A 27,026-nucleotide genomic window follows, 5' to 3' on the forward strand; every position below is an offset into this window, starting at 1 on the left:
GAAAAAATTTGGAAAAATTGGGTAATTTTATCATGATATCTTAAGCTATGGTATAAAAACCATTTATTTGGTTTTTAAGTTTGGTATTTTTTTACTAAATGTGTGTTAATACGATCTAGAATTTTGAAAACTGGAATTTCCGGTAAGTCATTATTTTATAAACGGAAAAATTACCAAATGAATGCTTAAAAGAGAGTTTGAAAAACAGCCTCAAAACTCATTCTTAATTTACCATGACTTATAAGATCATATGTTACTTTTTTTTATTATGTAAAAAATTTTAAGTAAATATTTTCATTTTATAGTCACAATCAGTTTTAGAAATCAAAGTAAGAGGTTTTTGATTTTCTCAGTCGCATTAAGATTGGATGAAAAATTTTCAAGAAAATAGTTTGAAAGTGAAACTATATTTTAAAAGCCTTATCGCATTTCACTTTTCTTTTATATTTTTTCATCGAAAAATATGTGAATTGCTTGCATTTTTCTTCCTTCACTGCTGAAGAAGTTCTATTTATGCTTTTTTTAAAGAAAAAAAATCTCCTTTCCTGATAGTTTTTTGATGGATCACTTGCATTCAATTATGCTTATGGATCAAGTAATCTAATATATATCTCACTGTATTTATCAGTATCTATCATAAATAAAAAGCATAAATTGCGAAATAAAACTTATTTCTTAACTCAACATAATTTACTAGAAAACAGTTTCATTTTAAATGTAAAGGTAACCTTTCGACGAGGTTTTTTGCAAACTTTTCAAAACTATATTATATTTGTTTTATTTATTTTTCAATTAAAGCTTTTATAGCTTTATTCGTCAATCACAATAGCAAAAATAAGACATATTTTTTACGCACTGCAAAAAAATCCCGTAAAATTTATGTTTATAACATACAGCTGGATTGATTTAAACGATGAAATTTACGAAAAGCCATTTTTTAAAAATCATAAAATTAACGCCTTGGTCTCAACTGACTTTTAACGTACAAAAACAAGTCTTTTCCAAAGAAATTATGAAGAAAATCTGCCATCAAGCTTTACAAAGTAAGTTTACCTTAACAAAGCAAGTTTTTTTTAACAAAAATAAATTTGAAGTCTCAACATACTTTTATCATATGGGAACAGGTTTTCTCTGTGAAAGTGACGAAGTAAATCTGTACTAGTACCAGATGTGAATATTTTATATCGCAGAATTTGTATCAATCAGTCAACCAAGGTGATTTCATTGGAAAGCATACGATCTGCCCTTGTGGCTCAAGTGCTTCATTAGGAAGAAACTGTGATGGTTCAATTTTGTATATATATATATATATATATATATATATATTTGATTTTCGTATTACATCTTGGCACTCATCCGATATACGTAACAATGTTCTTGTTGNGGAAGAGAGTTGATTGTTTCATTCACTAAATCTATATATATATACAGTCGGACCTCTATTTAACGAAGTCGCTAAATCTCGATAATAAGTTCGCTGTGTGGAAAATTCGTTAAATGGAAATCATCTTTTGAAATACTTCACAATACAAAACAGGTTTTAAATTCATAAACACTAGATATAATTAAAAAAAGAATTGATACACCTTTATCTTGTAAACTAAAATCAACTATTTATTTTATCTATCTTAGCCACAAAAGAATCTGCATGGAAAGCCAGAATAGAGCAAAACATTATCCAGTGTTACATTATCATGCTACATACATTTTCCACTAAAAAAGCTAAATTTATGTTTAAAATTATATCTGCATTTATTATAAAAGTCATAAGTTTAATTACTACTGATAAAATTCGTTAGTTTTAACTGAGTGTTTCCTTTGAAATGCAAACAAAAAGGGAAAAAGATTTCACTGCTTTCTTTTAAAGTTAAGTGGCTTCGAAAATAAATTCAAGGTCATTTCCCCCATAAAATGCGTTAACAAGTTTGAAATGTTCTGAAATATTTTGGAAAATCGGGAAAGTGGATCTCAAAGAAAAGTTCGTTAAATGGAAAATTCACTTTGCTATTTGGAAGTTATTTTACGAAGAAATTTCTAAAATGTTCTTGGTTCCTCGAAAAATATCGCAAAATAGAGAAATTCGCAAAATGGAAGTTCGTGAAATAGAAGTCCGACTGTATAATTTCGCTTCAATATTGTATAAATTTAACAATAAAGTCGAATCGTTGCTTCACTTGCACGCTGTTTAAACCATAAAGTAATTGCTAAAAAGTAAAAGCAAGTTTATGAAATAATCGCAAAATAATTTATGAAAAGGTAAAGTTATATTAAGGACGCAAAACTGCAATACAGAAACTAGAATTTCAACTGACAGTTTTAACCTGTTTGTAATTAAGATGAAAAACTGAGAAAATCTGTTTTGTCCACAGTACAGCATTAAACCGTTAAATATATTGGAAAATTCCGACAAAAACGCTTATTTTTTTACAGTATATATATATATAAGTTTATTTTACTTTCGATACAAACATGTGCATTTTTTTAAAAATTTTTTTAATTAAAAATGTGCGTAAAAAGTAGACATCTTAAAGTAGAAAGATAAAGCATCTAAGCGTTCTAATTCAGTAATATTGCGTAAATTGTAAAACGCATCAATTATAACAAAAAAATCTGCCAAAGTTTATCCAAAAAAATCTTATGATGTTTGACGTTTAAAAATTTAATCAAAGGCATAGACTTCACACCTTTTTAAAGTTTTCTTCCAAAAAATGAGAATTTTGCATATTTTTTTTTCTTTTTCTAAGTTTAAAATCCCTTGTATAAATTCTTGCATAAAGATTGTAAGAAAAGTTAGGTAAATAAATTGTATCAACTTCCATTATTTATTGAATTATACCCTGATTTTCTATAAACACCGAATTTTAATGGGAGCAAATTCTAAGAGAAACTAGAATTTATTACATTGCGTGAATAGTTGCTTTTATAAATATCACCTAATTAATACTTGAAACGAAAATATCAAAGATTCCCTTAAATTTTACGTTTTGTCATTAGCTCAGCATTTTCTGTTTTTGCAGGCTAAATTTAACCTGTAAAAATGTATTTTGATTATTGAAAATATATTTCTTGTTCCATTGGAGATGTTTATAAAATATAAAATTCCGTGTTATTTTTTGAGATATTATATCAAGCTATAGTGAATTAAATTACATATATAAAAATACAAACACTAAAGTAAAAAGTAATTTTTTAAAAAATTTCTGTGGGAAGTGACTTATTTTATTGTAAACTTTCGTTCAGTGATATATAATATGACACTCAAAATTATATGTTGTTGTATACTATTAGCAGTACATAAAAATAAACGAACATAGCAATTAAACTTTGTTATCACGCAGTACGAAACGAAATAAGATATAAAAATGAGAATTGAAACTCAAAATAATTAATACAGCTTAACAACGCTAACAACGTTAACATAATGTCAAAAAAGTAGACATACTATAAATTTGGTTCCATAAACAATAATCTTCCTCAGTCTTGAAACACAGAATGACCGAAGAATACTCGAGACAAACAAGCCGAAACCTGGCAAAAGTTTAACCAACAGAGGAAGAAGAAGCTTTAACAAGATAATAAGTAAGAGGGAAATAACAGATGTATGGAGAGGAGGATGAATTAGAAGAGACAGCTGAGTACGCATGATGTAGAAATTGAATTAAATAGAGTTCTAAATATTAGAAAAGAATGGTATACAGATCATTATCTGATTTATTAGAATCTTTGATAATATGAAATGATTCCCAGAAGTTGAGATCAGTTAAGGAAGAGCAGTGTTGAATAGTTTTGCAATCAATGGAAATATTTGAACTCAATTTTAAATTTACTGATATTCAATTTTCTTTTAAAAATCAAAAACTTGAAAATCATATGTTTTTAAGTTTCCTTTTCGAGGCAGGTTACATACTACGTTAAATCTTATGCTTAAATAAACTTATTTTGATCTGAAATAAATATGCACCATTATTTTTCTCTTCAAATTCTGTTAACAACGATGTTTCAAAGGTGGACAGGTTGGTGATTTAAAAGTAACTGTCAAAATTTCTAAAGCTGATGTGTTACTTAGTGTCTTCTTTCGCTTAACTCTTCAGTTAGCATTAATCAACGAGCAACAATAACCGATAATAACTACCTTCTTTGTGTAAAAGGATACTTATTACTAACATTATTTCAAGGAGGAAGGTTTAATGCTACATTCATTCCATTGTGCAGAGACAAAAGCAGCGAATAAGAAAGAAAAGGATTTAGAAAGGAGTGTTTTAAAGATAAGAGAGAAAGAGAACTCAACCATGAGGAAAAACGATATATTTTCCAAGAAAAATTCAAAACTGCATTTTATGTGAGCTATTTTTATGTGTAGAGAAAAAGATTCACAAGCTTGTGAAATCTTCCGTTCCAGAGGTTTTTATGTGCATATAGATGAAAAGTTCAAAGCGAGCGGTAAATCTGATAGGAGAATTTTTAAATTATATATTTTGTTGAAACGCAATATACAAAATTTTTCTAACGAGATCCTCTCATTCCTGTTTGTGACTTGTTTTTTCTTTAAAGGACGATATTTTTTTCTAAAAAAAAGAGCACTTAACTAGTTAATCGTAGCGAAACGGACAGTAATTGGATTTGAAAAATTATTAACGTATCATTGGTTAGAGTTCGCTTGCTGTCATGGTAATTGTGGGAGGTTTTCGTGGTTTTCCTCTAAATGTAACGTAAATGCGGATTGGTTCCATTAAAAAGTCCTTCACAAAGGCAAGATTTCTCCAAATACTAGATCCAGGAGATCCCTTGTCTTCTGAATTGAGTTCAAAATTACAAGGCTATGCAGTTGTACACGTATGGTATTCGGAATTTTAAAACTAATACGGGTGTTCAAAGACGTTTATAAAATAAAATTAAAGAAAAATAATAATAAAAATAACACAATGATTCTAAAATAACAAAGATTAAATGTAATTGTATCATATAAATTTCAATCGTTTAGCAGATTGCGCAATTTCCAGAAAATAAAGTTTGTAAATATATAATTATTATATTTTTATGTAAGAACACTTTATTAACTAGTTAATCGTAGCTAAATGGAAAATTAATTGGATTTGAAAAATAAATAACTGTAAACGGAGGGGGAAAAATAAGGTCAAAACAACCAGAATTTAAAATTTTCCGTTTTTCTGGTTTATGTAAACACCAAAACGCTCCGGAATTTTTACCAAAGCGCTTTAGGAATAGTGTTTGTAAAATGACGATAAAACACTGCTTTATAGTATGTGTTAAAATTTGATAAAAGTAGTAAAGTTTGGTAATTTTATTATGATACATTGGAGCATGGCGCATGGTTTTGTATTTTTTTACTAAATGTGTTTTCAACTCTAGCTTTGTCCTGACTTTCAAATGCAATATTTTGTTTGTGTTGAAACAAAAAACGACCCTACACTTTTAAAGTTGTGCGCAAAACCGTTAAATAAACTTAGTTTCAGTGATGGTCATAAAATATAAAATAAACCTTGAGTAGGTGAATTTATCCTCGGTTTGAAAAAGCTTTCTACGCGATATTGTGAAGTTTTTCTAGCCTTGTTTTGTAAAGGCAGATTTAATCTGGATAGAAAAGGGTTATTTATGCAAGCTTAATGTAAACCTCATAACGAGTGTAATCGTTATAGGTAAGTTAAATTTAACATTTTATCAAGCTTGCATGGTTTATTTGCTAATCATTTATAAACCTTGTTAGGCTTTGTGATAAAGGTTGTTGCTAACGCTAAAATCATCCTTACACAGCAATCTGGAATATTAAGGACGGTGAATACAGATCATTCAACAATTCTAAGAAATCAATACATAGTATTGATTGTTTAGTTATCAATACATAGTAATGATTACTTAGTTATCAATACATAGTATTGATTTTTAATAAATACATATTATTGATTGTTAATAAAGACATAGTTTTCATTGCTCATAAATACATAGTATTGATTGTTAACAAATACATAGTATTGATCGTTTAGTAATCAATGCATAGTATTGATTGTTAATAAAGACATAGTTTTCATTGCTAATAAATACATAGTATTGATTGTTAATAAAGACATAGTTTTGACTGTTAATAAACACATAGTATTGGTTGCATTTGGAGACATGCTGAATGAATTTTACCTTTTAAGAAACACAGACTCAGTTGGAAAACAGCTTTATTATTACAATCGTGAATAAGTTATTTCAAATAAACGTGATTAATCATCCAGTCGTGGAATCTCTTTAGCTTCCTGTTTGAATTATTATACAACACACACATAATTCTAAATAGAGAGAGTTCTGACTTCGATCGTCCCTTAACTTCAATCGTAAGTTATACCATATCTTATAATCCCGACTGGGAACCGATACCAAATGAAAAGCGTGAGTTTGAAATTTGCTAACAAATCTACTTAATAAATGACTGTATTTCTAATACTTGAAAACGTAAACGCTTTCATATCAAGTGTATTGTACTTTATATAATTCTTCAGGTATAAATGTCTTTTATATTATATTTGATAATAATTTAAAAGGCTAGTTGTATGATGGAAGATTTAGATTCTATAAAAAGGCCTTATTTTATAAAGTATGCAATTCGTATTCCAAAGAAAATTATTGAAATTTTATACGATATTTTAATATTATAGAAATATTATTCATAGTTTACAGTTTCAATTCAATTTAAGTGTTGCGTGCAATATATGAAACACTACTCTGCAATACAATCTGTTAAATTTTCAGAAAAGGAAAAAAACAGTCAAGTTGCATAAAACCGTTTACCGTTCCAAAATAAAACGACATTTAAAAACAGATGACTGTTTTTTAAGCAGATAAGTACTGCTATCTTAACAAACGAGTTCTGTTATTTTAAAAAATTCCTCAGTTTAAAAAAACTCTATTAAATAACTATATCGGCATTATGATTGGTGCGAACCGAGAGCAAAATTTGTATCGATAGTCGACGCCAGGATTCAAACTGGGGTCACTCAAATTGGGAGGCAAGCACTCTACACCTTGAGCCCCGGTAGTACTAGTGTTTGGTTATGACGAAAAATCATAAACTGCTTTAGAAGTTTTAATTATTAAAATCAAATTTATGTGTTAAAGCATTTAAAACAGAAGCCCTCCTGTATAAAAATCTCTGGCTAAGTAAATTTTTAAAAAAATATTATTTAAAGACAAATAATCAGGAGGTGTATTAATTAAACAATAAAGTCGAATCGCAATTTTATCTATACGATGTTCAAAATAATAAAATAATTGTTGCAAAGTAAGAGTAAATATAGAAAATAATTGTGAAATAGTTTGAAATTTTAGAAAGTAATCTCAGGATAAGTGAAACTGCATCGCAAAATCTGGAATTTGAACTGACAATCTTAATCCGCTTATGATTAGAGTGAAAAACAACTAAAAACTGTTTTGTGTAAATCATCTTTAAACCATCAAATATACAGGGAAAGCCTGTTGGGAAACAGGTATTTTTTGCAGCGCTACGGGAAGCGATTAAAAACAGAAAAAAAAATCTGTATTTATCTTTAAACAGTCTTTTTCTGTCAAAAATATGCTTTTTTTTCCTGTAAATTTTCCAATTATTTGTTTGAGTGTACCATTATACAAAATACCTGGGACCTTAAGAAAAGTAAAAAAACTTGAGACTTATTATACGAAAATGCTTTACCTAGGCATCGTAAGTAACACCTAAGCATTCCATATTAAAAGCATAACATTTGGTAAATGTGGTAAAATTAGATAATTTTATCATGATGCATTAAAGCATGGTATAAAATACATTAATTTAGTTAAATTTACTTCTTAGTCTTGAACTTTCTCTAAATATGTTGTAATTTTGAATTGCAGAATTTTCAAAAAAAGTGAACCATATGAGTGGAAAAATTACCGAATAAAATTTTTAAATACTGCATATTTTTGTTTTACTGACCAGAATTATTAATTAGTTTTTTCTACTAAAAATGTCACTACCTTACAGAACAGGAATTTTACCCGATTGTTATTTTTCTCTCTTTATATATCAAAGAAGAATACTCCTTTTCTTTAATCAATAAATTATTTTTTTAATGAAGCACAAACTTTACGTCTACTAACTCATTTAGTTTCTGTTAGTAAATCTTTAGAAGAAAAACATCAGTATAGGAAATACCGTGCAATAGCTATCACATAACTACCGGGTGATTATCCTGATTAACCCTACATCATTGTGATTACTTAAACACTTATGTTCTTTCTCATTAAAGAAAACAAATTTAATCATATATCTACGTGCTGCAACAAATAGAAAGTAATTATAATCCTACTACTTAAAAGTATTAAATATTTATTTTCTATTTTGTCACTTGTTATTGTATTGAATGCGTAAGCAATGAGCGATGTTGTTAATCATTTTATGTTTCTTCTCTTAGTTCCAGACATTGTATAGAATATGATAAACAACTCATCATATCCCCTTGTAACATAGTAGATATTACAGATTTTCAAACCACAGCTAAGAACATGCTTTATCAAAAATGTATTGAACTATAGCCTGATATTCTGCTCCAACTAGATGATCTCATCTTTAATAAAAGTGCTCTGCAAAATTAATATAATAAATAAAAATGCAAAACAATTAGTAAAATAAGTTCAAATAAAAAATAAATAAATTATTAAACAAAAAGAAATTGACCCAGAAATATCATAGAAAATCATGGTTTAATTGTAAACCTCGTAATTGTGAAAAAAGCTAACCATACATTTAAAAACTTAGTTTTTATGTAAAAAACATGTAAAAGGAAGAAAAAAAAGAAAGAAGAAAAAAACTTATGCGCGTTTTTATAAAAGAAGGGCACTTTTCTGGAAAAATCATTTGCTTTTATAGCAATAAGTAAGTTACTCTTCATTTTTTTTATAATCAGTTTTCACATTTCTTTTTTAGCAAACAAACTTTGAAACTTTTATCTTGTCTTGATTTGTGAAAGCAAACACACTGAAAAAATGAATGGTTATGAATTACCCTATAAAGTGAATAAAGTAATTGGAAAAAATAAATTTCTCGACTTTTTTTTATTCCCGCATTTAAAAAAAATTTCATCATTTCATTGAATCATTTTTTCAAAGTTTTTATTCCCTTAAAATTGTTTATTAAAATAAATGCTCTATTTTTCCAAAAAGTTTTAAAAAATGGATGCGCATGTGTGGGTAACTTCTCATTGCTACCCACAACACACACACCATTTTTTTCAGCGCGCGATAACGCTCATATACGATTTGCGGAAGCGGACGATGCGGTTTTTACGGAAACGTCACTAACCTATACACATATATATACATACATTTATAACACAATGAAATAACACAAATACAGAAAGGACCTACCTCCACACTTGGGAGTCGAACCAGGAATGCTGAAGACACGAAGAGCATGCTCTATCCACTATGCTGGGCCCGGGCTACTTTGTTAGGATTATCTGTGCTTTGAATCAAAAGATGAGTTTAAAATGCACAGCTGTCTTTCTTCAATGTATTATTTAAAAATAAGGTCTTGTTTTATGACAATTCCATTTTTGAATATTCTTGCAGCCTAAATATTTTTCAAGGAAATTTCTATGAAATTTTTAAATCATAATTTAACAAATATATTTAATATATATATTCGAAATTTAATATAATATATAATGAGTATATAATTTGTATTTATATTTTTTTACATGCAAAAAGGGTATAGTTTTTTCAATACTCAATACTGTTTCTTTTAAATAATTAATTTATTAATTATCTGTGCAAGAATAGAGTTTTTAAGACTCGTTTACAGTTGAAAATTAAAACGCCCAATTGAATTGCGGGAGAAAAATTAAATAATCGTAGAAACATATTCAATTCTGAATTTTTGCCTCATTATAAAAGGCAGCACTTTTGAATTAAATATTCACTAAATATACCAGTCGAAATATGTTTGTTTCAAAAATGCTCAATCGTGGATAATTTTTTTCCATTAATTTCATTTTAAAAGGCTTGACTTGTTCATACGCAAACGAAAAATTAGCGGAGCTATTAACGTACCTGCTTCACATCTGAGAGGTGCTGTGGTCAGATCTGTAAGGAATCACAATACGAGTTTTTTGTTTTAAATTGTTACTCATCATTTTCTCCTTTAGAAAACGATTACAGAAACAACAAATTGGTTTTTGTTACATTATTTCTGCTCAAACTGCTGTATTTGTCCAGATATTTTTAAATAAGTAAAAATAATTTGATATAATAATCAAAATTATGTAAGATTAATAAAATAAGTCAAAATAAAAAATAAAGTAAGTTAAAATGAAAAATAAAGAAGGAAAATATGTAAAGTAAAAAATAATAAAAATAATTAATTATTAACTGAAAAGTACTTGATCGAGATTAATAAAAAGTAATTGATCGATTTAATGCCTAGTTTTTTTTTCTTTTTTTTAAATAATTATTTTATCAATTAACTGTGCAAAAATAGAATTTTTAACACTCGTTTAAACCTGAAATTTAAAACCCCTAACTGAATTGTGTGAGAAAAATTAAATAAGAAACAGATTCGATTTTGAATTTTTCTCATTATAAAAGCCCACACTCTTAAATTAATTATTCACTATTATACCAGTCAAAATAAGTTTATTTTAAAATTACTCAATCCTGGATAGTTTCCTTCAGCATTAATTTTATTTTATAATGCTTGACGCATTCCTAAGCATACGAAAAATTAGCCGAGTTATTAACTTATTTGCTTCACATCTGAGAGAAGCTGTAGTCAAGTCTGCAAGGAATAACAATACGGTTTTTGTTTTGTTTTTAAATTGTTACTCAGAATTTTCTCCTTTAAAAAACGATTGCAATTAAACGAATAACCCGGCTCGCACCGGAGACAGTGCTGACGTATCATTGGTTTGAGTCAGGGTAATCGTGGGAGGTTTTCGTGGTTTTTCTCTCCATGTAACGCGAATATGGATTAGTTCCATCAAAAAGTCCTCCACGAAGGCAAGATTTCTCCCAATACTAGATCCAGGAGATTCCTTGTCTTCTGAATTGGGTTCAAAATCACAAGGCTATGTAGTTGTACGTGTATGGTATTCGAAAACTTAAAATTGAGTCGGGTGTTCAAAGACGTTTATAAAATAAAATTTAAAAATAATAATAATAATAAAAATAACGCAATTATTCTAAAATAACAAAGATTAAACGTAATTGTGTCACATAAATTTCAATCGTCTAACAGAGATTGCACAATTTCCAGAAAAGAAAGACCGGTTAATCTATTCACAGTAAGTGCCGCCAGAAATTTCAAATATGTTGGCGAGAAAAAGACATAAGGAGGCGAATAATCACGACTTCGTAAAAGAATTGATTCTGAATCGAAATAAACTTAATGTAAATTAAAACGAAATCTAAGCGTCGTAGCGTTTTTATCGGCATGTAAAATCCCCTGAAGAGTCTTGGCGATATTTTGCTCAAGTTGATTATTATTTTAGCGAATGAATTACCGAACTTATAATTACCGCTTTTGAAGATTCTTAATGATTCCTGGGCTGATGAAGTGTCATGTAACAAATGAGAAGAGAGATTATTTTCTCGGAGGGTTGGGTGGATTTGCATGCCAGCTCTAAATTATATTGAATTACAGTGAAAGTTTAAAAAACAGTTTTAAAAGGAAATCTTCAAGCAGTAGAAATTATCAAAATGGCTCTTGGCAAACTCAGAGATCAAGAGTATTACTATAATTAAAAAAATGTCAATATAGTAAACCACATCGTAATTAAAGAAAATGATTGTGTAAGAAGAACTGGAAGAAGATAGCTTATTTAATTTCTGTAAATTAAAATACTAGACTCTTTTTTTAAAAATTTTATCAACTTCTACTTGATTTTAGTTATTTCACAAATAGTGTGCATTTGATGGCAGCATTTACTCAATTTATCAAATCTAATACTTTCTCATTCAAAATTGCTCTAACCTTAATAAGATGTGAAATTTAATCGTGTCTCCATTCAATTCAAACCATAATATTGATTAATCTAGTTTAGGTAGGAATGCATTTGTACGATTATGCGTCTCAACTTCCCTGGTACCAAATTAAGTAAATATGAATGATATAAGTGTAAATGAGAAAATAAACAAACTTTTTTTAAAATTTGATTTCTCAGAAACTATTTGGTTTCGCTCAAATTTTGTATTTTTAAAAGTAAATTACATTTGATCAAGTGATGTAAAAAAATTCTACATCTTACAATTCAAAATTTTTCTACCATTATTAAATAAAATATTAAAAATAAATAAATAGTTAAAAATAAATAAATAATTTTTTAAAAAAAGTTACTTTTTGCTTGGAATTATCTTTGCGTAAACAGATTTTATAATTGTGTGCAAAATTTTTTAAATTCACTTAAAAAGTTCCCGAGATATAGTGAAATAGGTAAAAATAAGGTTAACATTATGAAGTCCGAACTTGGAACCATTCTCCTGACCAAGCAATCGTGACTTTGGATCGTACTCATGACCGAACTGTGGGGATCGTTTTTCCCATTTTGCGGTTACCCCAGGGCTCGAAAAAATTAGAAATTTTACCCGTCCCCGAGGACGGCGTGTCCAATAATGTACCAGTCCTCCTTTGAAACTAACCCGTCGCTTCTAAATAAATAAAAACATAATTTTCTCTTAATTATTACTAACAATTATATAAATTGCACAATGAATTAGTAGTTACTAGGATTACAAATACTAGGATAACATTATACGGTAATAAAAGAAATACTAGGTTACTAATAGTAAAACCTAGTATTTCTTTATTGAAATAATTTATTTCTTTAATGAAATAATTTAAATAACAAAGTTCAAGTTATCTGTCAATTATCATGTCAATTTATCCGATGGTACTGCGTTTTTTAAATGAATCAAATACAACGTTTGCCAGTTCCACAATCAAGCCAATGATTTACAGAGGTTTCAGCGCAGAAATCTGAAGGAGGTTTTTCATTTAGGTAGATGTTCATAATTGCGGTTGACGCTTCTTGTTTAACCTGTTTTGTCCCGACTTTAAATATTGAAATGATACGAGAAGTGGTTTTAGGGAAAAGGTGGTATAATATATTATCGAAATTAATTGGTTTTTCTACTGTTAGGGCATTCTAAGAGTCTTTGGTAGATCAAAAAGTACTTGCTCCTTATAATTCTAGATCTAATCAAAAATAACTAAATCATTGTGGTATTTGAGAATCCTTTAATTCCCCCAGATAAATGAAAATACTGAAAAAAGTTTCACACCACAATGAATGTCTTTGAAAAAAGGAACTGTCCTAAATATATGACGCTGGACGTTAACCGGTTAAGACCAGTACGTAATGTGTTTTTTTTTTTGTAAGTTCATTGCTGAAAAGCCCCTTTCAACCGCTGCAATACTCCCAGACAGAGAAAACATCAATTCCACCATGCGCAGTATGTTGCTGTATTTCGAGATTTTAGAAGTGAGGAGCTAGACTCTTGTAAGATAACAAAAATTGAAAATATATCACGAACATTAACGGGAAAATGGCCGTCCGCGCGGACGTTGGATTCGAGAAATTTGTTGTCCGCGGGGAATTTTTGACCGCCGAGGACGGGCGGACGGGCTATTTTTCGAGCCCTAGGTTATGTTTTGCTGGTCAAAAATCCGAATCCGTCGGAAAAAAAGGTTTGTTAATTTAAAAGAAGTACGTTTTTGTGTGTGATTACGTATCATTAAATATCGTAGGCATATATTCATTAGCATATTTGAGGTAACCCCCTCGAACCAACGTGAAGGTCCGATCATTACATCAAAAGTAATACAGGGTGGTCAGTTTTTTCTTTTGTCCACTGCAAAATGATATCAAAATTTTCTAACAGTGTGCAACAAACATCATGTAAATTATGTTGCTGTTGAAATCAAGGCAATTTAAGACAGATGGTGCGTTTCATGTATCTCAGTGGCACCATCCATGGCCAAGAGTACGTCTTCAGCCACGCATGCATGTCACAATTCGTTTTTAAAGGTCTGACCCATTCATACATCCATTCATTTTTCGCAGATCCTAATTTTGACCTGAATCAGAAAACGATCAATCTCCAATTCAGTACCCCTATAATCATAATTTGTTATAGGAACTTAGAGGACTTCGTGATCCAACTGATTTAACGTGCATCAGTCACCATTTACTGCCTGGAGCATCTTCGTCAGGCTGAGATCGAATTCACGACTACTTGGACATGGGTCCAACGTCCTATCAATTAGGCTATCCCGTCACTTATGTATATCATAAACTATCTAATCTTTCGATTTTTGCATTTTTTTTCATCGCTATCTTTCTTTTCTATCCTATAAACACAAATTATGATTACCACTGTCATTATATTCATATCGAGATTGATCACCTCTTCAAATCCTTTTAACTGTGGGGAAAGGATAGAAAAATAGCTTCCTAATAAATAAACCGATTGATGAAATATTTTATTCTTGGCCTCCATCTTACATTTGAACAGTTCTCAAGGGAATTAAACAGGATGACTTTCTGTCATGGATACAGGGAGCCTTTTAAATTATCGTAAGAAAAGAATCATTATTAGTAGATTGTTGTTTCCTGTCTCGGATACTGTTGCCTTGGCAACGGAGATGATTTGTGAATAGAATCGGATGCAATTGTTTATAAGTTTTTTTTTCTTTTTGTTTCAGTTAGGGAAAAATCATTATAAATATTTAATTATGTATTTCAATAACTTTTAAAAAATTATTATATATTAAAATATTAATAAACATATAAGAGGATAAAAATGATGCTTTTTAAAATACGTTTAGTAAGATAAAATCTCGCTTATGCTTCCATGGTTAAATTCTTACTTAAAATGTTACAATCTTAAGATTTACAAATGATCACATTGAAAAAAGGACAGTAAAATCTACCAAAATATGTTAAAATTTACCGTGTTCTATTTACTATGTTTGCCAAAGCACTTTGGAAATGATTTTGGTAAAACTAANTTTGCAAAGTTTTTAAGGTAAATCCAAGCCAAAAGTTTTGTTCTTTATTATGAAAACCAGAAAATTTTTCGTGGACCCCCATTTGCAACTTGTGAACCACTGTTTTCTTTTCACGTCTACGTGGACCCCCGTGTGGTCTCCTACGGACCCCTGGGGGTGCACCTGGACCACTTTGGGAACCTATGCCTTAGATCATAGCATGAAAATCATTTATTCGGTTGAATATACTTTTTATTTTTGTGTTTTTTACTAAATGCATGGTAATAAGAACTAAAATTTTGAATACCAAAATCTCTGGTAAACCTTTAACATATGAACCAAATAAAAAGTTTAAATTCCGCATGTTTTGGTTTTTATTAGCAGAATTATGATTTATTTTTTTACCAGAAATGTCATTACCATACAGTACTATAATTTTACCAGATTACCGAGCGACCTTACCAATTGTCCCTTGTTTTTGATAAATTTAATAAATCAAACTCATAATTGTTTTTTAATGTAAGTTTTTTCTTTTTTCCGAAACTTCAACGTAATCACAAAAATAAACTCTTATATTTCAGAAAAGGAAATCTTTTTATTCTATCGTATAAAACTTTATAAGCATTTATTAGATTTTTTTTAGTTTTCTAAGTGGTATCGCAATTTTTTTGCTGATAAAAAATATTGATTTTTTATGGTTTGATTCTTTATTACCAATTATTGTATATTACCAATTATTTTTATGACTTAAAAAAATGGTTTTGAAGTAGAACAGGAGTATCTAGTTTTGCGAAAGAATTTGATACTATCTACAAAATTAATCCTAATTGCTACAGACCTTAGATAAATAAGATAATTTTCATGTCTTTACTGTGTCATCTGTATAGATAATACTGACATTGAACAGATCTGTACCGCAATCAGCTTTTATTCATAAAAAGTACTTACCAATGCTACTACTCACTATGAGAATAATTAGGTATGCATAACAGAGACGATTAGAAGTTATTCATTATCCGTGATAAAATAATAAAGACTAATACTAAGATGTAACGATAAAATATGTAAGATTCATTAAAAAAATATTTTTGTTCCTCAGTTTAATGTTGTCCTTTTTTTCGTAAAACTCTTTTCCTACTTTTGAAAGAACAATAAAGGCGATAAAGAACTTCTGAGCAATTTTGTAAATTTTTTTAGAAAACTTTGTATATTCATTTATTTATTTTAATCTCTTTAAGGTGCTTTATGTTATTGATATAACTTTCAGGGCTAAAAAGATAGTTTTTAAACTAACTTGTTAACTAACTGAACGAAAACTTACATGATAAAAAGTAACTTTGACAATACAATATAATTAAAAGTTTTTTCAACTGTGTCAAGTCGTTTTAACTATCCTAATATTTGCACACATCTTAAAAGATCTCAATAGTTAAAATAATTTAAATAATCTAAATATCTTAAAGTTTAAAATAAATATAGCGAACGATTCCAACATTTTTTTGCCCCATATTCTTCTTTAAAAAAATGCTGGTTTAAACTATTCGAATAATCGAATTTTCCATTTGTGATTTTTTTAAAATCTTGAATTGTGTATAATAATGTCTTGAAATTATTGGTTTTTGGTTTTGAATACGATGCACATGTTCATGCAGAGCTATATCAGATCCAGTTAACATCCAGATCCATTTTGAAGGACATTACATTGTCCTTCAAAATTTAAGCAAAATTCTTCCTTTTTGAGTTTTATTTAAGAAAGAATGAACATAGAATCAAAAAAACTGAAGGAAATGTGCAATTATTTAACCCTATATAATTAAATATTCGTTTTATAGGCTACCGACCCCTGCAAGTTTTGTGAATTCGAGATGTTCCCGTTGTGCTCATACTTCCTCACTCATTGTATAGTACCTTCGTACTTAATAAAATGAGTTGTTAAGCTGTTGATAAGTTGAATGAAGCTGATGAAGATGGCTGTATAATTGTTATGTTTCACTCCATCAAAATAAATATTGAAAACATTCTGAATATCGAAAAGCCCACAAAAGACATGATCATAAATGCAGCGAACAAATGCAGACTTTGTACTCTCTGTTCACCTAAGAAACGTAGAATGATTAAATAAGCATGCAACTACTGCAACAAGGCTATTCGTGGAGAACACATTTTTAACATCTGTGAACAGCAAGGTGACTAGCATCCTCAGAAAACTAAAAATAATAGTAGAAATTTTTTTAAAAAAGAACATTCAAAATATCATCTTTTTAGCTTTAAAGAAATTAGTCTTTCAGAGAATCTCTGCGAAAGATTTCTGTTCGAAGAGTCTTAAATGGGAAAGAAAAGGCATAGAGTGTTAAACTATTCGTATAAAAATTTTACTACCATTTTTTTTCGATTTTTTGAGGACGCTGGTCAGCTTAGCTAAAAATGCAAAGGATAATTTTAATATAATACTTTTTTTTAAGTTGCGTGAATTTGCTTCAAATAAAAGAAATATTAAAGAATAAGCGTTTTTAATTTGTAGCTTATTAGTCGAATGATTAATTGAAGTTTAGAAATGAATTGAATTGCGCTAATTTGCTTATATTTGCTTAATTGCTTAAAATAAATAATTGAATTGCTCTTATTTGTTAAAAATAAATAAAGAAAATATAAAAGCATGCTCGTTTTTAATTTGTAGCCTGTTAGCCGAATGATTACTTATCGATTACCAGCTTTTTAGCAAGGCAACAATCCCCGATCTAAACTGCCCAAGATACCTCTCTTCTACAATAGCTAGGCTACGTACTAGACATTTCAAAGGTATGAAGATCTCACGCCCCAATATAAAATCATATCCCATCTGCAAGTACTGTCCTCATTTGCAACTAACTCCAGACCATGTTTTTGACTGATAGGCCATTATCGGCTCCCTCTTTCAACTTGGAACACCCCCCCCATCGAAGTTCTCCATGGCCATCGGGCTCCAGAACTTGCAAATCTTGTTATCGAGACTTTCGGAGGACTCTAATCTTTGCACTAGCACTGTATGCATAGACACGACAACAACAACACAACATTACTTATTGATTAACAATGATTTAAGTTCAGCTACCTAAGGTAAATTTTGTTTTTTAATTACCACGTAGATATTTCGATAAAACTAAACACAACCCGTGATTTACTATAAATAAAGCAAACTTTTATTATCGAAAAGGGTTTTTCCCAGGGAAAATGAGCATTACAGTTTTTTAAAATTGTAATACTGTCTTCAAATCCTTGCAAAAATGGATTTTAGTAAGTAATGTGCTAATCTCTAACTGTAACTTATTGTTGATATTAACTTTCTATCCCACTAATTAAGGGGAAGGGTGGAATAAGGACCGAAAACTTGAGATCCCCTATTCCAGTTCATGTAACAAACATAAAGACACAAAACAGCAACCTGTCTGCTAAAGTATATTTAAGCACCCTCTGTCGAATTCAAGTCTAGTGATCTGACTGGCTGTAAGAGCCTTTCGGCAGAGACCTTCACTCTTGAGATAATATTCGGCATGATGTGGACGAGTGGTAAAGCAAATTAAAAAGTATTCAGAGCCGAATGAATACATAAAAACTTATCTCTAAACTCAAATCACTCTGTAAAAAATTCTGGATCAAATTACGGTAATTAGTATTGGTACCCTGGATGCAGCATCTATGAAATCCATTTTAGCGTAAAATATATTTTTACGGTATTATACACTAATATTTATTTACTTACAATAAATCAGTTATTTTACGGAAAATATTACTGTAAAAATTACGGTACCAGATTTTTTGCAAAACTTAACTGTAAAAATGGATTTTATGGTAAAGAGTACCGGTACCATGAATGCCGGTACTTTTTTCCGTAATTTGATTCGGAATTTTTTTACAGCGCAGTACCTCTTTTTAAGACTTGTGGGTTCGTGCTGCCATTAGACAACTTAGACCTCAAATTTTCTCTTTGATAATGGCCTATCGGTGCCTTAATCTATATTATGGTACAAACTTGCTCTAACACTTTAATAAAATATTAAATTGAACAACGCTTCCGTTAACATTGAACTAAAGAGTAGTGAATCAAATTTAAGAATTACGATTAATTATCAACTTACCACCTTATTATGATGATCCAAGATTCAAAGATATTATGACTCAATACACTCAAAAACAAAGGAAACGTATTTCTAATAATTTTAAAAAATAAACCACAATTTATCATGTTAAGTATAAACTGAAAAAACAAAATGAATTCAAATAATATATTTAACGCACATTTTTCATGAACTTCGATTTTATAAACTCTGTCCATATTTATGTAAAATTAATTTTTTAATGTCAAATTAAGCAAGGGAGGATAGCACCTTGTTCTGAGACAAATAAATGAATATCTTATTTTATTCCAAAACTCGATTAACTCACAATGCAAATGTAAATTGTATTTTAATTAAATAAATAAATTATTAAAAGAAAAAAAAATTAATATATTTAGTTAGAGTTCAATCAACTACTCCAAAATCTAAAAAAATAAAAATTAGATGATGGATTTAATCTGCTTCGCTGTGAAATATCAAATAATGTTCATTTAGTTTTGTTTAAATAGCAACTTCTTTCTCAAAGCATTAAAATAAACAGTTTGAAAACTATGCGTGGTGTAAAAAGATAAAAAGCAAGTGTAACAAAAACAGCAAACTTTGATATTTGGAAGCCAGTACTTACTTAAACATAAAAATAAATCCTATAAAGCAAGTAAATAAATTAAATTAAATCAAAAGCTGTAAGTGACTCGTTTATGTTGCATGATACTGTCAAAAAAGTTAACGGTGAATTGTTTCTCACTTTCATATTGATCTAAACATTAAGCATTTTTTAAGAAAAATATATGGTATAATAAATAAGTAAACAATGATAAGTCTAGCGTATCTAATTTTGTATGTATAATATAAAATGTTTGAATTCTTTCATTTACGATGCAGAAACAATCTTTGGCCATTCTTTTTTTTCCAAGAATTTTTCAGGAATCTAAGAACATAAAAAGTATTACAGCTTGAATTTTCGTCCATTTTTATCCCTAAGGACTTAACAAACAAGATGAGAAGTATGGGGGGAAATTCTTTGTGGCTTTCCAGGGAAATAGCACAGTTCATGGAATAAAATTTCTAAAAATAAATGAATATTCTTAGAATTTTTCTTATTTCAGATATTAAAGATAAGTTCTTCCAAGACAGTTATATATCTACTGAAGGGTGAAGAGATAACATAACTGACTTAAAGGAATGCAGCTGCCAGGTATGTTTAAATTTACATCGTATTCATAATTGCAAACATTCCAATTTCAAAATGAAGGAAGATTTTTGATTTTTTACGATGCATTCATAATTAAAAACCTTTCAGTTGCAATATTTGGGAAGATTTTAAATTTCTTTACACTGTATTCATAAGCATAAACATTTCCATTAAGCAAGATTTTAGATTTTTTTACGCTGTTTTTAAGCTGTATTCATAACTACAAACATTTCAGTTGGAACATTTTATTACCATCGTTGAACAGCCTACCTAATTTTGAATCTACGATTCCAATATTCAACCCCTGAGCCTTGAAATTTTGAACCGAATCCAGAAGACAAGGGAGCTATTGGATCAAGTAATGGGAAAAAATTGCCTTCATGGAGGACCTTTTTGAAGAAAATGACCACGTTTGAGTTATATGAAGAGGAAAATCACGAAAACCTCCCACTATGAGCCTGGCGACAAGGGGACTCTAAACCATAATTCGTCTATCCCTGAGGATATTTTTCGTCAGCAATATGGTCGGTGCAAGCCTTGTGCGGTATCTCAGCCATGGCTGGGATTTGAACCCGGTTTACCTCATTGGGAAGCGAGCGCTCTATCCTCTGAGCCACCACGGCAGTTGCAACATATAGCAAGATTTTAAATTTCTTTACGCTGTATCCATAATTACAAACATTTCAGTTCCAACAATTAACAAGATTTTAGATTTTTTTATATTGTTTTTTCACTTTCTTCATAATTATAATTGTTTCGATTCCAACAAATGAAAATATTTTAGATTTCTCTTACGCTATATTAATTACTCAAAACATTTCAATTCAAAGTTAATAAGCTATAAAATTTGTTTACACAGTAAACAATTCCAGGTCAAATTTGATCAAATGTCCAGAAAAAAATCAGATCAAAAGTACTGGCATACTTTTAATTCCCTAACAAGATCCGATTAAATCCATTTTTACATGTTACGAATCCATTGGAGCATGTTTCGGAACAAGAAAAATCTGATATATATAATTTTTACAATATATAATCACTGTATAATTTGCGGTATAATATTTAAAGAAAAAATGCATTTTCCGGATAATGCACCCGAAGTTCCGGTATTTTATCCAATCACTTCAGTTCCATAATTTTGTAATATTCTGAACTCTACGTACCGCTCAAAATGGGAAACAGACCACCCTGAATAACTTTTTATCTAATGATTGGAACTTCAGATTCTACAAATCAATCTTATAATTAACTAGTTATAATAATTAATTAGCGCAAAAGATATTTTAAATTACGAAATTAAACACAAAAACGCCCTTTCTCTAAATAAAAAATACCTTTTTCTTCAACTTATTAGATTTTTTGATATGGTAACGACTTTTTTAAGGTTCAATTTCTCAGTGCAACTCAATTTCTAAGGTTCAACTTTTCAACCAATTTCACTCAAATTTTGTATTTTGCCATGCAAAATTATATTTTTTAAAATGATCTAAAAAATTGCATACCTTACAATTCAATTTTTTTATTATTAATAAATAAAATTTCAAATATTTGCTTGAAGTTATTTTTAATATTAAATATTTACTTAAAGTTATTTTCTGCGCACTATATTAAGCGAAAGAGGACGGGTTACCATGAATAACCTTTGATGTAATGATCGGATTTTCATTATATATTAGGACTCAAACTTAATAGTTCCAGAAAGTGACCCCAAATATGTTAATCAGTTAGTGCAGACGATATTTTAAGTTACGAAATCAGACACAAAACTTACTTTTTCTAAATAAGCGTACTTTTTCATCAACGGATTCAGATTTCTGACCCCCAAAATATAAGGGGTAGCCGGAATCTGGGAAATATGGTCCCTATAGTTTGGATAGAATAGTGGCCCAAAGTTTGGACACCTTAAAGAAAATTGAAATGGTTGTATATTTTGCCATAGGTAGAGAACTTTTTAAGTGAATTGAAAAATATTTACATGCAATTATAAAATTCGTTTATCCAAGGATAATTACGTGCAATTTCTGTAAATATTTATTATTTTTTATTATTTTGTTCAATAATAGTCAAAACAATTTTGAATTATAAGGTACACAAATTTTTACGTCATTTTAAATTATGTAATTTTACTTGATAATTTTACGTGGTAAAATACATATTTCAGCGAAACCGGATGAATAATTCCTAAAAATTTGGGCTTTAAATGTACGAGTTCCTTAAAATTCGATTTCTCAGGAATTATTCAACAAATTTCTTGCAATTTTTTGTATTTTGCCGTGTGTAAAATTATATTCTTTGAATGATGTAAGAAATTGTATACCCTACAATTCAAAAATTTTTCAACTATTATTAAATAAAATAATAAAAAATAATAAATATTTGCTAAAATTTATTTTTTGCATGGAATTTTCTTCGGATAAACGAATGTTATAATTGTGCGCAAAAAATTTTCAAAACGCTGAAAAAGTTCTCAAGATATGGCGAAATATGCAAAAAGTAAAAGTAAGGGGTTCAAACTTTGGACAGCTTTCCTGATCAAATTATGGGGATCATATTTCCCAGATTATGGATAACCCTTATATTTCAACAGTCGGAAACGTGAATTCCTCATTAAAAAAGGGTATGTTTATTCAGAGAAAGTGTGTTTCTGTGTCTGATTTCATAACTTAAAATGTGGTCTACTCTAACTAAATAGCATATTTGAAGTCAACCCCTCAGACCATTAAGAATGAGTCTTGAAACTTAAAGATTCGATCATTAGATCAAAAGTTATTCCAAGTGGTCCAGTTTTTTTCTTCTTTTTTTTTGTGCATTCTACATTTTTTCATAATTAAAGATTAAAAATGCTTAAAAATATTTTTTTATAAAAAAATAATAATACATTATATAATAATGAATTAATTAAAAATAAAATATAAAAATACTGCGAGGAAATACGTTTGTTTAAGGACGCCAAACGAGAATTTGTTTCTGGGTTAAAAGTAGACTTAAATTAGTGGATGTAATAAAACCTGAAACGGCAGGATAATTTAGAAATTGATACTTGAAATTTCATCAAAGCTTTTTAAAATCAGTCATATTTATGAGTGTTAAGGTTAAAATACTAATTCTAAACACTTTACGTTCTTAAATAACTTCTTTAAAGGAGAACCAAACTAAGGAAATAAAAAAAACTAAAACAGAATTTGATAATCGTTTTTAAGGATTTGAAAAAAATAAAATAAAGTGTTTGAAATATTTACACGTTCATTTAATGTTGGTGTAATAATCCTGAAAATAAACAAATGGTATTAATTAAGCTACAAGTACAACATGAAATGAACATAGAGTTTTGCTTTCACGCAACGCAATTGATATTTTTGCACCACCGAATATTTTTTTAAGTGTTATAACAATATTTATTAAGTTAAAATGTATAGGAAAAGTTTTAAAATATATTAAATTGAAAATATATTCATTCCTTTGTAATACATGCATTAGTTGCTTAAATCCACCATTTTTTTAATTTTTTTTTTCAGTTTCGAAAAATAAATAACATTTTTGTTATCTTAGCTCCTTTTTTCATATTTTTTTTTAATAATTTTCTGACCATCGTAGAACAGCCGACGCAATTTTTAGGTTTACAATTACTAATGTTCAATCCCGTAGCCTTCTAATTTTGAACCAAATCCAGAAGACAAGGGAACTCTTGGATAAAGTATTGTAAGAAATTTGCCTTCTTGGAGGACTTTTTGATTGAACTAACCCCTCATTTGCGTTACATGGAGAGAGAAAAAAACCCTTCAAACGTTATATCCCCGTTAGTAGGACGCTGGGGTCATGTTCGTGATTTCGTCAGTACAAATCCCGCCTGCCGTAGAATCCCTGCTTATTAAATGGTGACTGGCGCACATTAAATCTATCGGGGGGAGATAACAAATCAAATTTGCATAGCAAATCAATACTGCTTAGGGTGCGGAATTGTGTTAATGTTCTGTGGATGAATGAACTGAGTTTGAATGGATACTTCCTGTAAAAGGGACTGGGACGTGTGTTTGGATGAAGTCATATTCTTGGCCATAGATGGCGCCACTGAAATAAACAAGAAACACACCCTCTGCCATAAAAATCACTTGAATTCCAATAGCAGGCTTGCTGATATTGACAAGTGCCATGCATTAGATAACAAAAATTGCGAAACAACAACAACCGTCACCGGTTAGATTGCAAGAGAATCTTCTCTCTTCCTCTGTATCTCTCTCTCTCTCTGTATATATATATATATATATATACACACACACAAATTAACATGAAAAACATGAATAAAATAAAAAGAGAAACAAGAATGGTAAAAGCAAATAGTCGTTATCAAGACACATCTATTGCTATAAATGCGATATTTCCGAATAAAGACCAATTATCCTAAGATAAAAATTATTCTTTATATGTGTCGATATCGCAAAAAACCTTATGTTGTAAAAAATCATGAAATAAAAGAAAAATGTAAAAAGAAATCAAACTTACCGGCGTGAATTAAAACGCGNAAATATATATATATATATATATATATATAAACATAAATGAATTCATTTACTGAAAATATTTAATAAGTTTAAAGTGCAATGTAAATAAGTTTGGATAAAATAATTTATAATTACTATCAATTAAGTCTATAAGCCTTTTTTTCTTTAATATTTTTCCTCACATAAAATAGACAAAATAAGTTTATAAATCCGAGATTAGTTAGACTTTCTTAATAAGATTAATCTTAAGTGTGTTTATCTTACAAAAAATACATAAATAAGCTTATTTTATAAGTGTTAGACAAAAGTATGATCTTAGAAGGTTGAATAAAAAATATAAATGATATTTTACTTTTATTCACATTTAATAAAACTTAAAATACTAATGTATTAAAATAGTAATATCTTAAATAATATTAACTGGTGAATAGAAATTAATTTTATAAATTAAATTTAATGATATAAAAATTTCTAAGATTTCATTACCTAAAGTACCTTCTATCTAATAAATAGATAATCGTATTTTATACCAGCCTAATGAAATTGATTTTTACGCACCAATGTGATTTAATTTGGCAAGTAAACAAGCCTTGTATGACTAAGACTAACTTATTACCGTCAGATCTTAAGGACGTAGGTGGATTAGTTAAACGTTTACATTTAATTCGGCATTAATTCTCATTTAATATCATCTTAGCAGCAGTATCGAGTTTTAGAATAATAGCCGCAAGGTCAATTATTCTTGCATGCTATTTTAAGACATATAATACATCCTTTGAAAAATATTAGCAAACAATCATATTATTGTTCGAAAATAAATAAATATCTATACTACTAAAATTAATATTTGATAAATATAAAAATAAAATAAATTTTATTCGAAAAGTTTAATCTCCTATTATCTTTATTGTATTAAAATAATATTTCTCCATACTGATTCATTTAATTCACTTCCACCTAAGATCAAAAACACGCCTTTAAATGAAACAGAAATTAAATTAATTAATTTAATTAATCCCATTGATTTAATTAATTTAATTGGTGAATTTATGAATTCATTAATTAAAAAATAAAATAAAATTTTTAATGCATTTATTTAATAAATCAAGTTAACAAATTAGTTTATTAAATTAATAGATTAATTAAATTAATATATTTAATTAATAAAATAAATTAAGGAATTAATTAATAAATTAAGTTGAAAAATTAATTAATTTTATCAACTTATTTAATTAATTTAATTCATATATTTAATTAATAAATTAAATTAGCAAATTAAAATACAAATTAATTATAATTTAATTAATTATAATTTAATTAATTATTAATTAATTTTAATAATTAATTAAAACCTCATTCACTTATTGCTATGTATCAAGGCATTCCGATCCGACTTAGCTATCGTCCTTTTTACGACTAGTTGAGTGATTGTAATAATGTTAATTATAAGCTGACCAGCATTCTCCCAATACTGATCAATTGGAACTAAACGGATGTTTGAAAAATTAATGTTTCACTTTTCCAAATTATTATTCTGAGAACATTATTTGGTCGCGGAGATAGCCTAACAAAAAAATTTATCTTTAAATAGTTGGAAAGGTAAAAAGTGCTGTTTCAAATATCCGTTTAAAAATTTTACAACCAGTTTTTTATATTTTGGTGAAATCCAGTCAGATTATTAGTTAGAAATTGAGAAAATGAAGCCGAGCCGGTGGTTTTATTGTATGTGTGTGTTAACAGCATGTTTATAAAAAATGCTACACTTGACGGGGATAGAAATATTCTGGTAGTTTTAACTGCAATCTTTCTCATTGTACACTCCAAAATAGCTCAGTTGTAATTAGTTTTGTGTTCAAAGAGATCTAATAAACGAAGGGTGACAGATATTGTTATTAATTGTCTTATCTATTGAAATTAGATTGATCTAATGAAATTTTCTTATCCATTTTCGATTGAAGTAAAATGTATGCTTTTCTACTTTGACACTTTTGATATTTAATCATTATACTCAGTATTTACTGAAGTTCGAATCTCTTGCCATACTTATACAGATAAGTTTTTTTTTCAATATACACAATATACCCTTATAAATGATTTTATTTTAATGATTGAGAAAAATGAGCAGTAATATCTTGAGATTGAGAATTTAGATTAATTACATATATGAGCAATTCTACAAATAAACGCCAATTAGGCGGCCAAAAAAGAAAATTGGGGGGGGGCACGCTATTTCTATTTAAATT

The 27,026-nt window shown here is 28.7% G+C and overlaps 1 long non-coding RNA gene across 1 annotated transcript in view; it reads left to right on the forward strand.

Moving 5' to 3' along the window:
* LOC139425994 (uncharacterized) overlaps nucleotides 1-20,972 on the forward strand; it is a 194,048-nt gene extending 173,076 nt beyond the window's left edge. Inside the window, exon 3 of the long non-coding RNA XR_011637224.1 lies at nucleotides 20,199-20,972. This is a non-coding gene — a long non-coding RNA (uncharacterized lncRNA). The remainder of the gene's footprint in view (nucleotides 1-20,198) is intronic.
* Nucleotides 20,973-27,026: the final 6,054 nt, after the last annotated feature.

Source organism: Parasteatoda tepidariorum, chromosome 7 (genome assembly GCF_043381705.1).
Source record: "Parasteatoda tepidariorum isolate YZ-2023 chromosome 7, CAS_Ptep_4.0, whole genome shotgun sequence".
Taxonomy (NCBI): Eukaryota; Metazoa; Arthropoda; class Arachnida; order Araneae; family Theridiidae; genus Parasteatoda; species Parasteatoda tepidariorum.